The sequence below is a fragment of the Chlamydotis macqueenii genome, chromosome 34, assembly GCF_036417535.1.
Source record: "Chlamydotis macqueenii isolate bChlMac1 chromosome 34, bChlMac1.mat, whole genome shotgun sequence".
NCBI classification, from domain to species: domain Eukaryota; kingdom Metazoa; phylum Chordata; class Aves; order Otidiformes; family Otididae; genus Chlamydotis; species Chlamydotis macqueenii.
In genome coordinates, this window is record NC_141589.1 from 167,809 (window position 1) to 188,127 (window position 20,319).

The 20,319-nt window shown below is 50.6% G+C and overlaps 1 pseudogene; it reads right to left on the minus strand.

The window, feature by feature from the left end:
- The window catches only part of LOC147596886 (uncharacterized), a 71,048-nt pseudogene extending 58,214 nt beyond the window's left edge, over positions 1 to 12,834 (minus strand).
- Between the last annotated feature and the right edge of the window lie 7,485 nt (positions 12,835 to 20,319).

Genomic DNA, 20,319 nt, shown 5'->3' on the forward strand with positions numbered 1-20,319 from the left:
CTAAACCGGCAAATGTCCAGCTAATCTCCAACGTGAAAAGGGTCAGCAAGGAAAGCTCTTGCTAACAGCCCAGAAGCATTGCGACTCTTCTCTGGATGATTTGCCCACCAACACTTCACATCAGCTCAAGCCGGCTGCCCGGAGGAAAAGAGGCTAGGAAAGATCGTAGCAGGCACGGTTGTTGCTGCACGAGAAGTGCCTGCTCCGGAGGCTTCTTGCGAGCAGCGCTAAAAGCACGCGAACATCGCGTTTCTGTGCTTTCCTGAACAGCTTGCGCTGGGACAGTTACAGCCGTGTTTTGCAAGCTGTCCGGGGTTCTGAGGCACTAAAAGTGCGGATGTGTGGCGACTGTCCAAGACGAGAACCGGCTGCTCTGAAAGCCCTTCCTGCTCGTCACGTACGCTTTCTAGCAGCTCTACCGACACACACACGTCAGCCTCTTCACTGTCCTACACAGCTAGCACGCTGGCAGTTACCGTCAGCTTGGAAGCAGCCGCGCAGAAGGCAGTCGCCCTGCAACCGGCGAACAGCGCACATTCGCGGCTACACGCGAGCTGGCCGCACTCGGAGCTTTCGCGGCTCTTCTCTCGCTCTTTCCCGCAGAGCTCCGGCGATGCACAACTCGAACCGCGAAAGCCGCAATGAGCTTTGTGCAAGCTGCGCAGAAGAAACAAGGCACTAAACCGGCAAATGTCCAGCTACTCTCCCACGTGAAAAGGGTCAGCAAGGAAAGCTCTTGCTGCTCTTCACTCGCTCTTGCTAACAGCCCAGAAGCATTGCGACACTTCTCTGGATGATTTGCCCAAAAGAGGCTAGGAAAGATCGTAGCAGGCACGGTTGTTGCCGCACGAGAAGTGCCTGCTCCGGAGGCTTCTTGCGAGCAGCGCTAAAAGCACGCGAACATCGCGTTTCTGTGCTTTCCTGAACAGCTTGCGCTGGGACAGTTACAGCCGTGTTTTGCAAGCTGTCCGCGGTTCTGAGGCACTAAAAGTGCGGATGTGTGGCGACTGTCCAAGACGAGAACCGGCTGCTCTGAAAGCCCTTCCTGCTCTTCACGTACGCTTTCTAGCAGCTCTACGGACACACACGCGTCAGCCTCTTCACTGTCCTACACAGCTAGCACGCTGGCAGTTACCGTCAACTTGGAACCAGCCGCGCAGAAGGCAGTCGCCCTCCAACCGGCGAACAGCGCACATTCGCGGCTACACGCGAGCTGGCCGCACTCGGAGCTTTCGCGGCTCTTCTCTCGCTCTTTCCCGCAGAGCTCCGGCGATGCACAACTCGAACCGCGAAAGCCGCAATGAGCTTTGTGCAAGCTGCGCAGAAGAAACAAGGCACTAAACCGGCAAATGTCCAGCTAATCTCCAACGTGAAAAGGCTCAGCAAGGAAAGCTCTTGCTAACAGCCCAGAAGCATTGCGACGCTTCTCTGGATGATTTGCCCACCAACACTTCACATCAGCTCAACCGGCTGCCCGGAGGAAAAGAGGCTAGGAAAGATCGTAGCAGGCACGGTTGTTGCCGCACGAGAAGTGCCTGCTCCGGAGGTTTCTTGCGAGCAGCGCTAAAAGCACGCGAACATCGCGTTTCTGTGCTTTCCTGAACAGCTTGCGCTGGGACAGTTACAGCCGTGTTTTCTAAGCTGTCCGGGATGCACAACTTGAACCGCGAAAGCCGCAATGAGCTTTGTGCAAGCTGCGCAGAAGAAACAAGGCACTAAACCGGCAAATGTCCAGCTAATCTCCCACGTGAAAAGGGCCAGCAAGGAAAGCTCTTGCTGCTCTTCACTCGCTCTTGCTAACAGCCCAGAAGCATTGCGACTCTTCTCTGGATGATTTGCCCACCAACACTTCACATCAGCTAAAGCCGGCTGCCCGGAGGAAAAGAGGCTAGGAAAGATCGTAGCAGGCACGGTTGTTGCTGCACGAGAAGTGCCTGCTCCGGAGGCTTCTTGCGAGCAGCGCTGAAAGCACGCGAACATCGCGTTTCTGTGCTTTCCTGAACAGCTTGCGCTGGGACAGTTACAGCCGTGTTTTGCAAGCTGTCCGCGGTTCTGAGGCACTAAAAGTGCGGATGTGTGGCGACTGTCCAAGACGAGAGCCGGCTGCTGTGAAAGCCCTTCCTGCTCTTCACGTACGCTTTCTAGCAGCTCTACGGACACACACGCGTCAGCCTCTTCACTGTCCTACACAGCTAGCACGCTGGCAGTTACCGTCAACTTGGAACCAGCCGCGCAGAAGGCAGTCGCCCTGCAACCGGCGAACAGCGCACATTCGCGGCTACACGCGAGCTGGCCGCACTCGGAGCTTTCGCGGCTCTTCTCTCGCTCTTTCCCGCAGAGCTCCGGCGATGCACAACTCGAACCGCGAAAGCCGCAATGAGCTTTGTGCAAGCTGCGCAGAAGAAACAAGGCACTAAACCGGCAAATGTCCAGCTAATCTCCCACGTGAAAAGGGTCAGCAAGGAAAGCTCTTGCTAACAGCCCAGAAGCATTGCGACTCTTCTCTGGGTGATTTGCCCACCAACACTTCACATCAGCTCAAGCCGGCTGCCCGGAGGAAAAGAGGCTAGGAAAGATCGTAGCAGGCACGGTTGTTTCTGCACGAGAAGTGCCTGCTCCGGAGGCTTCTTGCGAGCAGCGCTAAAAGCACGCGAACATCGCGTTTCTGTGCTTTCCTGAACAGCTTGCGCTGGGACAGTTACAGCCGTGTTTTGCAAGCTGTCCGCGGTTCTGAGGCACTAAAAGTGCGGATGTGTGGCGACTGTCCAAGACGAGAACCGGCTGCTCTGAAAGCCCTTCCTGCTCTTCACGTGCGCTTTCTAGCAGCTCTACGGACACACACGCGTCAGCCTCTTCACTGTCCTACACAGCTAGCACGCTGGCAGTTACCGTCAACTTGGAAGCAGCCGCGCAGAAGGCAGTCAGACAAGTACTCCAACACCGGAAGTGCCTGCTCTAAAAGTTCTTGCTGCTCCTCACCGACTCTTCCCACCACATCTACAGGCTCAGAAACATTGAGTCTCTCGGCTTTCCTCCACCAGCAGGACTCTGACACTTACCATCACCTAGAGCTGCTGCACAGTGAGAAATAAATCTTAAAAATCACGAACTCAGACGATTGCTCCAACACCAAAAGTGCCACCTCTGAAAGTTTACTGGTGTACATCGTGGCAAAAGTCAGAGTCCTGATTGTCTAGGAAAGAACGGAGCCCCAGTGTTGCTGGGCTGTTAGATGCGGTGGCAAGAGCCACTGAGGGGTTTTCAGAGCTGGCACTTCTGGTGTGGGATCTATCATCCAACGTTCATGATATATAAGAGTGTTTTCACTGGGCGGCCATAAGTACACCGTGGTAAACGTTGGAGTGCTGGTGTTCTAGGAAATCTCGCAGTCCCAATATTTGTGAGCCTGTAGATGCGGTGGCAAGAGCCGGGCAGGAGAAGCAAGAGCTTTCAGAAATGTCACTTCTGGTGTGGGAGCAGTCTTCCGACGTTTGTGATTTTTAAGATTTTTTTCAAAAGGGACTGCTGAGTTGAGGTGATGGTAGACGTCGGAGTCCTGGTGTCCCAGGAAATGCCGGATCCCCAATGTTTGTGAGCCTGTAGATGTGGTGCCTAGAGCTGGTGAGAAGCAGCAAGACCTTCCAGAGCTGACACTTCTGGTGTGGGAGCAGCTGTCTGACATTCACCATTTTTAAGCTGTGGTTTAACACTAGGCGGACAGCTCGAGCTGGTGTTAAACGTCGGAGTCCTGGTGGTCTAGGAAATCCCGGAGCCCCAATGCTTCCTGGCCTGTAGATTTTTTTTACGCCTGTAGATCTTTACCACCCTGTCCTGGTGGTCTAGGAAAGCCCGGAGCCCCAGAGTTTGGAGCCTGTATGTGTGGTAGCAAGAGCCGGTGAGGAGCAGCAAGGGTATTCAGAGCTGGTCACCATGTAACAAAAGGTTCAGGATTTTTAAGATTTTTTCCCACTGAGCAGTAGGGACTGTTTCTCACTCCTTACAAATGAGTCCTTCGTCAGGAAAAGAAAAAACAACAGACTTCCTCTTCCATTAATCGTTTCTCTAAGCTATATGGGTACGTGACTATGTTTTATAACTGTATTCTTGTCTGGTTCTGGCTAGGATAGAGTTACTATTTACCTGAGCTGGGTGGAGTACTGAAGCTGGTAGCCCCTATGGCTGGGATAGTTAACTAATTAGCTAACTGCTGGGGCTCAGTATGTAAGTGAGGAGGGTGGTGAAAGGAGCCTCCTGCTACGTGGAAGAAACTAGGTGTGGAGATTTGTTGTAAGCCATTATACTATATTTGTATTGCATCACTGTTTTGTTTTCTTCTGTCATTACTGTTAAATTTACTTTTTGTTCAATCTCAACCCACGGGTTTGGTTTTTTTCCTGGTTTTCTTTTGTTTACCAAATCTCCCCCTGTTCTCTTGGAGGGTGGGGGGGGGAGTGAGAGAGAGACTGCGTAGTCTGGTCCCGATCGGGGCTGAACTACAACAATTCTTTAAGTGCATACATATATAGTTGTGATTAACTTATTGTCCCCTATATCAATCCCCCCTTTTTATCACACTAAGTAAATTCTTTTACTTAAACAGTTTCCCTGAATGATATGAAGCATCATACATGGTTTTGTTAGTGAGGGGGGCCTAAGGTGGTAGCTTCTGTAGGAAACTGCTAGAAGTCGCTCCCCTTTGTTCAGTGGACTCGGCCGGGCCTAGAGCGGACCCGCTGCTGGCCAAGGCCAAGCCAATTGGTAGCAGAATGTCCCATGATAATGCCTCTGTGATAACGTATTTAAATAGGGGGAAACAGAAAAAAAAAAAAGGGAGAGATGTGAAGCAGCTGAGCGGGGGGCAGAGAGGGGGAAGCGCGAGCCTCGTGGGCCTTGCAGGCCTCACCCTCTGGCCTCCCGCCGGGCAGCCGACTGGGCCCAACTCGGCCCGGCCTGGCTGCAAGAAGTGGAGAGCAGATGAGCGGTTGAAGTGAATAAGATGTAAAAAGGATCCTGAGAGGCGTCTGCCAGCCTGTTGTGAGGAACGGCTGCAGACGCCAAGGTCAGTGAAGGAGGAGGGGGAGGAGTAACGCAGCTCCTGGCCAAGATTCCTCTGCAACTCGTGGTGACGACCATGGTGGAGCAGGTTGTCCCCCTGCAGCCCATGGAGGTCCACGGAGGGGCAGAGATCCACCTGCAGCCTGTGGAGGACGCCACGCCGGAACAGGTAGAGGCCTGAAGGAGTCTGTGGCCCATGGAGGGCCCGCTGGGACAGCTGTTCTAGAGGGACTGCACCCCGTGGAAGAGATGACCCACGCCGGAGCAGTTTCACGAAGGACTGTGGCCCGTGGGAGGGACCCCACTAAGGAGCAGAGGAGGAATGCAAGGAGTTCTTCCCCCGACGATGACACAGAGGTGTAAAACAACGCGTGATGAACTGACTGTGACCTCCATTCCCTTTTCCCCCCTCCATGCCGCTCGGGAGGGGAGGTAGTAGAGATAATGTTAAGCCCGGGAAGAGGGAGGGGTGGGGGGAGCTTATCTTGTTCCCTGTCTCATTCTCCTGCTAGTTTTAGAAATAAATGAGTGTTTTTCCCCAAGTCGAGTCTGTTTTGCCTGTAACGGTAACTTTACAAATTTCTCCCCGTCCTTATCTCAAACCTCGAGCCGTTTTTCTTATATCATCTCCTCCTATTCTCTCGGAGGGTGGGGGGAGCGAGAGAGAGACTGTGTAGTCTGGTCCCGATCGGGGCTGAACTACGACAGTGGCCCAGCTGTCTGAGAGCAGTAGCAGCTGTCATTCTAAACATTCAAGAAGCCTGAAAGTTCACTCTAGGCCAGAAAATGACTGTCCTAGTTTCCCAGACTGTATCTGCGGTCTTTGAAGCAAAAGGAGGGCATTGGCTTTCCCCACAAAGGTTCCTGAAATATCAAGCTATAATGGTTGAACAGGATGATGTTGAAATCGTGACCACAAACATCATCAATCCGGCCTCATTCCTTGATGGGAACATCGGGGAGCCGGTGAGTCATGACTGCGTGGAAACAATTGAAACCATGTATTCTAGTCGAACGGATCTTAAAGATGTCCCTGTCGATGGAGCCGAACATTGGTTCACCGATGGAAGCAGCTATATGTTAAATGGAAGGCGACATTCCGGATATGCTGTTACCACTTTTGAAAAGGTGATAGAGTCCAGGCCACTATCAGCCGACGTCTCAGCCCAAAAGGCCGAGATCATAGCCCTTACCTGAGCCCTGGAGAGAGCCCAGGGAAGGACTGTAAACATTTGGACTGACCCTAAATATGCCTTTGGGGTGGTACATGCCCATGGAGCAATATGGAAGGCAAGAGGACTGTTAAATTCTCATGGAAAAACCATCAAACACGCAGAAGGGATTTTGAAAATCCTGAATGCAGTCCAGCTTCCCAAAAAGGTGGCAATTATGCATATTAAAGCACACCAGAAAGTGAGCACAGAATTGGAAAGAGGAAATGAGCTGGCAGATAGGGAAGCAAAACAAGCAGCTAGAGAAACAATCAAGGTAGAGGGTGCGCTAATACCTGATGGACAGGTATTTCTAGAAGGTAAACCAGAATACACAAAGGAAGTCGGCAAACTTATTAATGATCTAAAGGGGTCATATAATGAGGAAGGGTGGGCCAATTACTACCCCTCACACGGGAGGGTAGTAATTCCCTCCTACATGATATGGTCAGTAGTCCGAGAAGAACATAGAAAAAGACACTGGGGGGAGGGAGGGGCAGAAGCCCTATATAAAGATCTCATCAGGAACGTAATAGCGCGAAACTTAGACACTACCGTTAGACAAGTAACTCAACAATGTGATCTTTGTCTCCAGACTAATCCTAAAGTTGTAAAAGGGCCAAAACTTGAAAAAATCGGAAAGGGGAATGGTCCGGGACAACGTTGGCAGATTGATTTCTCAGAACTCCCTAGAAAAGGGGGGTATCGATACTTATTAGTACTTACAGATACCTTTTCAGGCTGGCCGGAAGCTTTCCCGTGCGGAACTGCTAAAGCCTGGGAAGTAACCAAAATACTGCTCCAGGAAATAGTACCTAGGTTTGGAGTCCCAGCAGTAATGTCCTCGGATAGAGGACCACATTTTGTGTCCAGAATAGTACAAGCAATTAGCCACCATCTAGGGATAGAGTGGCAATTACATACCTCTTACCGACCACAATCAAGTGGCCAGGTGGAGAAAATGAATCACCCAATCAAACAACAGATTGTCAAGTTGGGTCAGGAAACTAATCTAACTTTACCATTAGCTCTTATACGAATATGAACCAGACCAAGAGCAAGAGAAGGGCTTAGTCCATTCGAAATTCTATATGGATGACCCTATGGGGTACAAAAGGGAACGTCTTCACAAATTGGTGAAGAAATAATGACCTCCTATATGGTGGCACTAAACAAACAATTAAAAAGAATTGAAAAACATGCAATGGGAACACGTCGTAGGGGTCTGGATGGGCCTGTTCACGATATACAACCAGGGGACTATGTATATGTTAAGTCTCTTACAGAAAAAACTCTGGAACCACAGTGGGCCGGACCTTTTCAAGTCCTCCTCTCCACCTACACGGCAATTAAGGTAAAGGGACAGAACTCCTGGATACACCATACTCGGATCAAGAGAGCCTCTGCAACCTTGTGGAAAGTAACTCCAGACAACAATGAAGACTTGAGACTTAAACTCGTTCGAACGGATAAGGGCGGGAACAGTGCAGTAGTGAACCGGAGGGACACCACAGCAAACGATACCGGACAAAGAAACCGGGACCAGCCAGTAACTAATCTCGCCCAAATCTGTCATCGGTGCAGTTTATATCTTATTTGTCATTTTATTATAGGAAATATAAAACCCATTTTAGCAGGTCACCAAAGGCAGTACATTATCTACAGAAGTAGCTGTACTAATCCACTAGACCAACTAAATCCTAAAATGACCAATTGTTTAATTGGAATTGTGATTGGGCTTACAATATTTTCCTGCATCTTACCACTAACTTGTAATCAAAAGGACACCAAATGGCCGTGGTCTCACGCCTCCCTTGGGTTTACAGGAAGCATGGGACCACCTTTTAAACGGTCGGGCTTAAACTTGGCCACTGTGGTTATGCACAAAATGGAAATGTACTCAGGGCATGAGTGGGGCTGGGACAGAGGCAACAGGGATCCTTAATACTATGGTGCGCCCCGTTGTGATCTTATTGATTAGCTTAGGAGTTTTATTAATATTAACTATTGTGCTGTACCTATGGGTTTGGAGAATGTTTAAGAAAGTAACACTGTCGTAGTTCAGCCCCGATCAGGACCAGACTACGCAGTCTCTCTCTCACTCCTCCCACCCTCCGAGAGAACAGGGGGAGATAACGTAAGGAAAAACGGCTCGAGGTTTGAGATAAGGACAGGGAGAAATCCTTAAAGTTACCATCACGGGCAAAACAGACTCCTCTTGGGGAAAACTATTCATTTATTACTACAAACAGCAAGATAATGAGACAGAGAACAAGATAACCTCCCTCCACCCCTCCCTCTTCCCAAGCTTAACATTATCTCTACTACCTTCCCCCCCCCGAGTGGCACAGGAGGGGGAAGAGGGAATGGGGATTGCGGTCAGTTCATCACGCGTTGTTTTACGCCGCTGCTTCATGGTTGGGGGAAGAACTCACATTCCTCCCCTGCTCTGTTGTGGGGTCCCACCCGTACGCCACAGTCCTTCCTGAAACTGCTCCGGCGTGGGTCATCTCTTCCACGGGGTGCAGTCCCTCTAGAACAGCTGTCCCAGCGGGCCCTCCATGGGCCACAGCTGCCTTCAGGCATCCACCTCCCCCAGTACGGGATCCTTCATGGGCTGCAGGTGGATCTCTGCTCCTCCGTGGACCTCCATGGGCTGCAGGGGGACAACCTGCTCCACCATGGTCGTCACCACAGGCTGCAGGGGAATCTTGGCCAGGAGCCACATTACTCCTCCCACTCCTTCTGAACTGACCTTGGCATCTGCAGCCGTTCCTCACAACAGGCTGGCAGATGTCTTTCAGGATCCTTTTTACATCTTATTCACTTCTCCTCTCCTCTCCACTTCCTGCAGCCAGGCCGGACCAATTCGGGCCCAGTCAGCCGCTTGGCGAGAGGCCAGAGGGTGAGGCCTGCAAGGCCCATAAGGCCTGCGCCTCCCCCTCTGTGCCTCTGCCCCCCGCTCAGCTGCTTCACATCTCTCCCTTTTTTTCTTCTGTTTCCCCCTATTTAAATACGTTATCACAGAGGCGTTATCACGGGACATTCTGCTACCAATTGGCTCGGCCTTGGCCAGCAGCGGGTCCGCTCTAGGCCCGGCCGAGTCCACTGAACAAAGGGGAGCGACTTCTAGCAGTTTCCTACAGAAGCTACCACCTTAGGCCCCCCCGTCACTAAACAAAACCATGTATGATGCTTCATATCATTCAGGGAAACTGTTTAAGTAAAAGAATTTACTTAGTGTGATAAAAAGGGGGGATTGATATAGGGGACAATAAGTTAATCACAACTATATATGTATGCACTTAAAGAATTGTTGTAGTTCAGCCCCGATCGGGACCAGACTACGCAGTCTCTCTCTCACTCCCCCCCCCCCCTCCAAGAGAACAGGGGGAGATTTGGTAAACAAAAGAAAACCAGGAAAAAAACCAAACATGTGGGTTGAGATTGAACAAAAAGTAAATTTAACAGTAATGACAGAAGAAAACAAAACAGTGATGCAATACAAATATAGTATAATGGCTTACAACAAATCTCCACACCTAGTTTCTTCCACATAGCAGGAGGCTCCCTTCACCACCCTCCTCACTTACATACTGAGCATGATGTCAGATGGGATGGAACAGCCCTTTGGCTAATTTGGGTAAATGAACCCCAGCTGTTAGCTAATTAGTTAACTATCCCAGCCATAGGGGCTGCCAGCTTCAGTTCTCCACTCAGCTCAGGTGAATACTAACTCTACCCTAGCCAGAACCAGGACATTATCCACCCCTTATTCCATACCATCTACATCATGCCCAGATCCTACACTTTCCAATCAATCATCAACTGTTTCTTCCTTTGATCTACTTGTATGCATACACACAGATGTACCAACTCCTTGGTCCGTCGCACCATCCCTTCAACAGGTCTGTTGAGTTTATCCAGTCCATAACTTCGGGCTCCATCTGTCATAACAGTCTCTCAGCGTAGGACAGAAAACACAGTGTTTCCTCAGGTAGTCTGTCTGGTGCGAGTGACTTAGCAAGTTCATAGGCTGCAGGCTGAAGATCTGTTGGTAGGTGCTAGTAGCAAGAGCCAGTTGTGGTTGCATCACTGCTGCAATTGCTCCTGTTTTATTAAAGTTCATTCTTTGTTGGTATAGATGATTTTACTATAATACTTTTGACACAACATAAGTCTCTCAGGGCGTGGAGCAGGTAGAAGCAAGGAGCGACATATAATAGCTGGATAACGACATACAGTACTGTATAGTAACCGACATCAAGCACTTCAAATTATTGGCTCTTTTCATCTAAAATTAGATCTCCTTGAGGTACACATTGGACTTTCCCATCCTCCTGCATTACCCACCAAGTACACCCAGGTCCTTGAGCAAAAGCAATCCCATGCATGGGTTTGCCTCTGCCCAAGGGAGAAATGACCCAGACTGTCTTCCCCAGTATATTCCTTACGTGCACCACAGGGACTTTATCCCCTTCTACAGTATGTAGAAGTTCAGATTGGGCAGGGCCAGCTCGATTGGTGGACCCCCGATGGTTGACTAGCCAAGTGGCTTTTGCTAAATGTTTATCCCAATTTTTGAAGGTTCCACCACCCATTGCTTTCAGTGTCGTTTTCAGCAGCCCATTAGACCTTTCAATTTTTCCAGGGGCTGGTGCATGATAGGGGATGTGGTATACCCACTCGATGCTGTGCTCTTTGGCCCAGGTGTCTATGAGGTTGTTTCAGAAGTGGGTACCATTGTCTGATTCAATTCTTTCTGGAGTGCCATGTCACCATAAGAAAGGTGTTTCGGGCAGTGGCATGGGACACAGGATATGTTTCCAGCCATCCAGTGGTTGCTTCCACCGTTGTAAGTACATACGCTTGCCTTGGCGAGTTTGTGGGAGTGTAATGTAATCAATTTGCCAGGCCTCTCCATATTTATACTTCAGCCATCGTCCTCCATACCACAGAGGCTTTAACCGCTTGGCTTGTTTGATTGCAGCACATATTTCACATTCAAGGATAACCTGTGCAATAGTGTCCATGGTTAAATCCACCCCTCGATCACGAGCCCATTTGTATGTTGCGTCTCTTCCCTGATGGCCTGAGGTATCATGGGCCCACCGAGCTAAAAGTAGTTCACCCTTCTGCTGCCAGTCCAGATCCACCTGAGCCACTTCAATTTTAGCAGCTTGATCCACTCACTGGTTGTTTTGATGTTCTTCAGTGGCCCGACTCTTGGGTACGTGGGCATCTACGTGACGTACTTTTACAACCAGATGCTCTAACAGGGCAGCAATATCTTGTCACAGAGTGGCAGCCCAGATAGGTTTGCCCCTACACTGCCAGTTGCTCTGCTTCCATTGCTTTAACCATCCCCACAGAGCGTTTGCCACCATCCATGAGTTGGTGTAGAGATAGAGCGCAGGCCATTTTTCCCGTTCAGCAATGTTTAAAGCCAGCTGGATGGCCTTCACCTCCGCAAACTGGCTCGATTCACCTTGGCCTTCAGCAGCTTCTGCAACTCGTCGTGTAGGACTCCACACAGCAGCTTTCCACTTCCCATGTTTTCCTACAATACGACAGGACCCATCAGTAAATAGGGCACACTGCTGCTCATTTTCTGGGAGGTTGTTATATGGTGACGCCTCTTCAGCACGCGTTACGTCTTCCTCTGGTGGCTTTCCAAAATCTTTGCCTTCTGGCCAGTCTGTAATTACTTCCAATATGCCTGGGCGATTGGGGTTTCCTATTCGGGCCCACTGTGTGAGCAGTGCAACCCACTTGCTCCATGTAGCATCCGTTGCATGATGCGCAGAGGGGACCCTTCCTTTGAACATCCAGCCCAGCACTGGCAGTCGGGGTGCCAGGATGAGCTGTGCTTCAGTACCAATCACTTCTGAAGCAGCTCGAACTCCTTCGTATGCTGACAGGACTTCTTTTTCGGTTGGAGTATAACAGGCCTCAGATCCTTTATATCCCCGGCTCCAAAACCCAAGGGGTCGACCACGGGTTTCCCCTGGTGCTTTCTGCCAGTGACTCCAGGTAGGGCCGTTCTCCCCGGCTGCGGTGTAGAGCACATTTCTTACCTCTTGCCCTGTCCGGACTGGCCCAAGAGCCATGAACAATTTCTTGTTTAATTTGTTCAAAAGCCTGCTGTTGTTCAGGGCCTCATTTAAAATCATTCTTCTTTCAGGTGACTTTATACAGAGGGCTTACAATCATACTATAATTTGGAATATGCATCCTCCAGAAACCCACAACGCCCAGGAAAGCTTGCGTTTCCTTTTTGTCAGTCGGTGCAGCCATAGCTGTTATTTTGTTGACTATATCTATTGGAATCTGACAACGCCCATCTTGCCATTTTATCCCCAAAAACTGTATCTCGTATTGTATTGTGTTTGGGATTTTTAAGGTTTATTCTCAGAGGGCTGCCGTGTTGAGGTGGTGGCAAACGGCAGAGTCCTTATGGTCTACAAAATCCCAGAGTACCAATGTTTCTCGGCCTGGAGATGTGGTGGAAGAGGCGGTGAGGAGCAGCAAGATCTGTTAGAGCTGCCACTTCTGATGTTGGAGCCATCGTCGGATGTTTGTGATTTTAAAGATTTTTTTTCTGCTGTCTCGGCAGCCAGCTCTAGGTGATAATAAACATTGTGGTCCTAGTGGTCTAGGAAAGACTGAATCCTCATTGTTTCTAGGCATGTAAATGAAGTGGGAAGACCCTGCGAGGAGCAGCAAGATCTTTCAGAGCTGGCAGTTCTGGTGTGGGATTTGTCATCCGACCTTTGTGATTTTAAAGATTTTTTTCTCACTGGGCAGCCAGCTCTAGGTGATGGTAAACATTCGGTCCTGGTGGTCTATGAAAGCCCAGAGCCCTGTGTTTGCAGGCCTGTAGATGCGTTGGCAAGAGCCGGTAAGGAGCAGCAAGAGCTTTCAGAGCTGCCAATTCTGCAGTGGGATCTATCGTCCAACAGTCATGATTTTAAAGATTTTTGGTCACTGGGCGGCAAGCTCTAAGTGATTATAGAATCATAGAATGGTTAGGGTTGGAAGGGACCTTCAAAGGTCATCTAGTCCAACCCCCCTGCAAGGAGCAGGGACATCCCTGACTGGATCAGGTTGCTCAGAGCCTCATCCAGCCTGGCCTTGAACGTTTCCACGAATGGGGCCCCCACCGCCTTTCTGGGAAACCTGTTCCAGTGTTCTATAACTCGCATCGTAAAAAATTTTTTCCTAATTTCTAATCTAAATCTACCCCCCACTATTTTAAAACCATTACCTCTCGTCCTATTGCAACAGGCCCTACTAAACAGCCTCTCCCCATCTTTCTTGTAGGCCCCCTTGAGGTACTGGAAGACCGCTATCAGGTCTCCCCGGAGCCTTCTTTTCCCCAGGCTGAACAGCCCCAACTCTCTCAGCCTGTCCTCATAAGAGAGGTGCTCCAGCCCTTTTATCATCTTCGTGGCCCTCCTCTGGACCTTCTCCAACTGGTCCATGTCCTTCTTGTGTTGGGGGCTCCAGAACTGGACACAGTACTCCAGGTGGGGTCTCACCAGGGCAGAGTAGAGGGGGAGAATCACCTCCCTCGACCTGCTGGCCACGCTCCTCTTGATGCAGCCCAGGATGCGGTTGGCCTTCTGGGCCGCAAGGGCGCATTGCCTGCTCATGTTAAGCTTCTCATCCACCAGCACTCCCAAGTCCTTCTCCTTAGGGCTGCTCTCAATCCATTCCCCGCCCAGCCTCTATTTGTGCCTGGGATTTCCATGAGCCAGGTGCAGGACCTTGCACTTGGCCTGCTTGAACTTCATGAGGTTGGCACGGGCCCACCTCTCCAGCCTGTCCAGGTCCCTCTGGATGGCATCCCTCCCTTCCAGCGTGTCGACGGCACCACACAGCTTGGTGTCATCGGCGAACTTGCTGAGGGTGCACCCTACCCCACTGTCCATGTCGCTGACAAAGATGTTGAACAGGGCCGGGCCCAGCACGGACCCCTGAGGGATGCCACTCGTGACCGGTCTCCACATGGACATTGAGCCGTTGACCACCACTCTCTGAGTGCGGCCATCCAGCCAACTCCTTATCCACCGAGTGGTCCGTCCATCAAACCCATGTCTCTCTAGTTTAGAGAGAAGGATGTCATGTGGGACAGTGTCAAAAGCTTTGCACAAGTCCAGGTAGATGATGTCAGTTGCTCGTCCCTTGTCCACCGATGCCGTCACCCCGTCATAGAAGGCCACCAAATGGGTCAGGCACGATCTGCCCTTTGTGAAGCCATGTTGGCAGTCACCAACCACCTCCTTGCTCTCCATGTGCCTTAGCATGGTTTCCATTGTAAATGCCGGAGTCCTGGTGGTGCATAAAAGCCTACTACCCCATTGTTTGTGGCGATGTAGATTGTGGCAGAAAGAGCCAGTTAGGAGCAGCAAGAGCTTTCAGAACTGACACTTTAGTGTAGGAGCAGTTGTCTCACGTCTCACTCTCAAGATTTTTGATGACTGGGCGGCCAGCTGTAGGTGGTGGTAAATGTCAGAATCCTAGTGGTCAAGGAAAGCCCCAAGCCCCAATGTTTCTAGGCCTGAAGATGTGGTTGCAAGAGCCGGTGAGGAGTAGCAAGTGCTTTCAGCACTTCTGGTGTTGGAGCAATCGTCTGACGTGCGTAATTTTTAAGATTTATTCTCAAAGGGCTGCCAAGCTCAGATGGTGGCAAATGTCGGAGCCCTCATGGTCTACGAGTCATGGTTTGTGAGTCAGGGGAAACCCGTGGTCGACCCCTTGGGTTTTGGAGCCGGGGATATAAAGGATCTGAAGCCTGCTATACTCCAACCGAAAAAGAAATCCTGTCAGCATACGAAGGAGTTCGAGCTGCTTCAGAAGTGATTGGTACTGAAGCACAGCTCCTCTTGGCACCCCGACTGCCAGTGCTGGGCTGGATGTTCAAAGGAAGGGTCCCCTCTGCGCATCATGCAACGGATGCTACATGGAGCAAGTGGGTTGCACTGCTCACACAGTGGGCCCGAATAGGAAACCCCAATCGCCCAGGCATATTGGAAGTAATTACAGACTGGCCAGAAGGCAAAGATTTTGGAAAGCCACCAGAGGAAGACGTAACGAACGTCGGACGATTGCTCCCACACCAAAAGTGCCAGCAACTCAGGCTCTTGCTGGTCCTCAACGGCCATTCACAGCGTGCCTACAGCACCACTGATATTGCGGCTCTGGGATTTCCTTGATGAACAGCGCTTCGACATCTACCATCAACTGCACAGCAGCGCCCACAGAAAAAAAATCACCTAAAAATCATGAACGTTGGATGATTGCTCCCACACCGAAAGTGCCAGCAACTCAGGCTCTTGCCGCTCCTCACAGGCCATTGGCAGCACATCTACAGCACCACAGACATTGGGGCTCCGAGATTTTTTGGTGTGGGATCAATCGTCTGACGTTCGCACATTTCAGGGCAAATTTTTTACTGGCTGCCCCTGTGCAGTTTATGTTAAACTCTGAAGCGCTGTTCATCTGGGAAAGCCCGGAGCCCCGATGTCTGTGGTGCTGTAGTTGCAGCATGAATGGCCGGTGAGGAGCAGCAAGAGCTTGAGTTGCTGGCACTTTTGGTGTGGGAGCAATCGTCCGACGTTCGTGATTTTTAGGCTATTTTTTTAGTACGGGGCCCTGTGCAGTTGATGGGAAATGTCGAAGCGCTGTTTGTCAGGGAAAGCCCGGAGCCCCAATGTCTGTGGTGTGTAGATGCGGCGTCAACGGCCGCTGAGTAGCAGCAAGAGCTTGAGTTGCTGGCACTTTTGGTGTGGGAGCTATGGTCCGACGTTCCTGATTTTTAGCGGTTTTCTTCAGAGCGATCTGCTGTGCAGTTGATGGTAAAAGACAAAGCGGTGTTCATCAGGGAAATCCCGGAGTCCCAGTGTGTGTGGTGCTGTAGATGCGGCATCAACGGCCGGTGAGGAGCAGCACGAGCTTTAGTTGCTGGCACTTTCGTTGTGGGAGCAATCGTCCGACGTTCATGATTTTTCGGGGTTTTATTTCAGTGGGAGCCCAGCTGCAGCGAGTGGTAAACGTCGAAGCCCTGTTGGTCAGGGAAAGCCCGGAGCCCCGATGTCTGTGGTGCTGTAGATGCACCGTGAATGGCCGCTGAGGAGCTGCCAGAGCTTGACTGGCTGGCACTTTCGGTGTGGGAGCAATCGTCCGACGTTCGTGATTTTTCGGGGTTTTTTTTCAGTGGGCGCCCAGGTTCAGCTGGTGGTGAACGTCTAAGCCCTGTTCGTCAGGGAAAGCCTGGAGCCCCAATGTCTGTGGTGCTGTAGATGCCCTGGGAACGGCCAGCGAGTAATCCTTTCTCATTTAATACATTCCTGTTCTTTGCAGCGATTTTGGATTATTTTGCCTTTACATTGTCATTTCCCACCCCTGCTATCCTTTGATTCAATCATTCTATGAGCAGCGGTTTGAGTACTGTTGCTGCTGGCCAAGGTTTCCCCGCAAGCCACGGTGAAGACCATTGCAAAGCCAGCTCTGTCTCTGTTGCCACTGAGGCCCACAGAAGGGCAGAGATCCACCTATAGCCCGTGGAGGATCCCATGCTAGGGCAGACATATGCTCAGCTGAGGTTGTGGTGTTTGCAAGGCCTGTGTTGGGGCAGGTGTTATGGATGGAATGCATCCCATGGAAAAAGGACCTATGCCAGAGCAGGTCAGAATGGACTGTGGCAGTAGAGGGGACCCCAGACTGGAACAGGGGAGGAATGCGAGCTGTTGTTTCTTGTGGGGAGAAAGGAGTTACTTAACACTTCATGTGAAGCAGTGTCCCTAACCCCCCTTCCCTGTTTTTATGCCTTTTGGTGGGCGGGGGGGGGGGGGGGGGGGCGGTGAGGAGGAGAGGAGATAGACATAATTGAAATTAAGTTAAGCCCAAGAAGAGGAAGGGATGGGGCAAGTTATCTTCTTCTCTTTCATATCATCCTGCTTTGGTTTTAATAACAACCAAATAGTTGTCTGCAAGTTCAGCCTGGCCCACAATGGTTTTTTTAAGGATGTCTCCCTGTTCTCATCGCAAGTGCTAAGCCTTTTTTATTATATTATTTCTCCCTATTTAGACAGAGAGTGGGGATAGTGAGAGAGAGACTGCATAGTCAGGTCTTGAGCAGGACTAAAGTACAACATCTCTTGTCTTTGGTATCTCAGTACAACAGCTGTTGACTTTCTAACTACACATAGTAGTAGTGTAGTTTTTTTTCCATACCTGGTCAGGTTCCCAATTTAATAGATGGAGCTACAGCAAACGAGCCAGCACTGTCCTTTCCTTAAGGGCTATTTCCTCCATTCATTACCCCCTGAGATATAAACTTAAGGCAGACCAGAAGACTCCCTGTCACTGCTCTGGCTGCTTTTATCCCTTTTGCCAGCTGGTCCCGCCTCTTTCCCAGGGGATTGTGGGAATGGAGATGGGCGGGGCCTGGGCTACACGAGGCCCAGCCCTGGCTGAGGGAGGTCATGCTGTTCCTGGCTTTCTAGGGGGTGAGTGGTTTGCTTTTTCTTCAATGACTTGCGGCTTTTGAGCTTGCAAAGCTGTTTAAGCAGCTGTGTTTTGACATTTGGAGTGGTAGAGATGTGTGTTTCAGGTAGGACTTCTACAATCAGTCAAGTTTTAGCTGCATGTGTAGTGAAAAGGGCACCTGTATGCAGCTGGATGATTTAAAAAAAATGTATTGATGTGTTTGTATTAAGTGTTAAATGATAGCTAAATGGCTTAATGATTTTTGTTTTATTTTTAACTCTAGATGCCATGTGTCTTGCTGGAGCTTCCTACTTCATTGAAGATGAGACTGTAGTATCTTTCACCAATTTTGCTGCAGTCTGTGTGAGTACTTGATATCACACCTTAGTAGGATTGAAAGTGAGATTACCTGCCGGGGGTCAAGGTGAGCATCTTGTATGCACCCATATGTGGAATTTCAAAAAGGAAGAGGGGTGTAAGGCTTAATGTTTTTCAGCGTGTAGGACAGCTTATCACCTTTTCTAGTCATCTCTGTGGGATCACTAAGCTATCGCTCTGCAGGCAGGTGACTTACTTGCCGTTAATGTTTCTACAGATGCAGAGGGTCAAGCCGAGCACTAAAGCACAACGGAGGAGAGGTGAACGATAAGAAGGTGAGTTGGTGTGCAGTAATAGAGCAAACGAGTGCAGTGTGGCTGTAGCATTAAACTGAGATATTACTTTTTTTTTTTTTTCACATTTTAATGTCTGTTTTGATGAGCACTGTGTGAGATAGCCTCCGGAGGCTATCTCGGTGAAGGCGAGTTGCAGTCGAAGGGCTGAAGCAGAGGTTATTTTTCAACTGTCGCACTGCCAATGTGGTTTTAAGCAATCTTTGTTCGGGCTTTGCAGACGGTGTGCCAGCCTCAACGAGGCAAGCGGAACCAAGGGATGCTAGGTGGGCGAGCCATCCGGGTAAAGGATGAGGAGATGGACCTAGATGCGGGCAGACTGAGGTTTCGGGCATTATCTCAGCACGTGTCTGTTCATTTAGGGTTTTGTAGGTGCCGCCCGCACGCTCTGAGGGGTGGCTATGCCTGTTGTTGAGCTATCTGACAAGGTCAGGCGGTCGAGGGCCGGCATTCGAGAGACAAGTTTTACACGGCTACCCGGCATAGCGTTTCTCCTTCACGTCGCAGATTCCGTGCGGGCGGCCCGCAGAGACGCACCCACGCTGGAAGCGAGCCGGGTGGCGGACAGGCAGAGGGTGAGGTAGGAGCTTTCTCGCAAGTGCCACGTTAACTTTGTGTCTGTAATCTTAGGTGCGATGAGGAAGGATGGCCACAAGGTCCGAGTCTGGAATTGCTCACCGCGCAGGTGAGCAGCAGATGGCGGTTTGTCTGAGCTGGGACATGTCGTCAGTAACGTCTATGTTCTCCAAGGTGACGCGGACTCACACCTGTTTCTGAAGGTTCACGCTGGCTTTATCTTACGCAGGTGACGAAGAGGGACCCGGCAACCGAAGGAATAATTCATCAGAGCCACCGCAGGGTTTTCTTGTTGAGGATGCAGTCGGACCCCCGGCCCTGTGAAAGCTAAGCGGAGGAACGGGTGTCGGAGAGGGGTGCAGGGTGGGAGGAGAAGAGGTTAGCAATGACAGAAAGGGGTTTTGGAGAATATAGTAGGGTAGAGGGGGTGTTTGAGGAGAGACTGCATTGGGGAGGTAAATGAGGCTACTTATTCCTCAGGATAATACTTGCCTGGGCAGGGCAGTTCCAGCCCGTGTCTGTTGTTTTGTCCCTCGTGTGGTTTGTCTCTTGTGTATTTGACCTTCCTTGGGCGTCAATGCATTTTTATTTTTGCTTAAGGAGCATAGCGGGAGCCATCCCGAGGGTCTTTGATGCCGGTACTCACCGGCACGGTCCCGATTGGGCCCTTCTTTTACAGTGTCGCAAGCTTCGGGCGCCGGTCGTTCTCGCGTCTCGGAAGATTAGGGACGGTCCTCTTTGACGGCGTCATTCTCGGCAGCGGCTCTGCTCTCTAGCCGTCGATTCTTCAGAGCGGGATTGCTTCCTTGCTTCCTGATGTTTTTAGGTCTAGAATCCAGGCTTGTTGCACAACTGTATTCTCTGTTCGTAGAGTAAGGTCCGGTCCCTGGCCCTGACGTTCTACTCTGGCGGTGCTGGAGAGCATCCTCTCGTAGCCATCTCGGTCTCGCCGGTCATCTTCCTCTCCGAGGAATTTTTCCATCCAGACGTCGTTTTTCCATCTGGGCGTCATCTTTCCAGCTGTGATACTTCTCTTGATTCAGCCTTGTAGTTTACAGCGTGCTGTGTGTTGTCAGTCTGAGGATGTGGGTGTTTGGCTCGGATCTGCCCTGCCTGGAGCTGTAGAGCGGAGAGTAAGGTCTCCAAGGAACATAGCGATACGCCTTGAGGATTGAGGCAAAGGTTGTGCGGTAACGTGAAGTTCAGCGGTTGTTTGCAGCAGGCGAGGACAGCGAGTCCAATAATAACTTGCGGGTGCCAGGGGATGACCGGTGGTGTGCGGGAGGGGCAGCTGGAGCGCTAGTGGTGAAGAT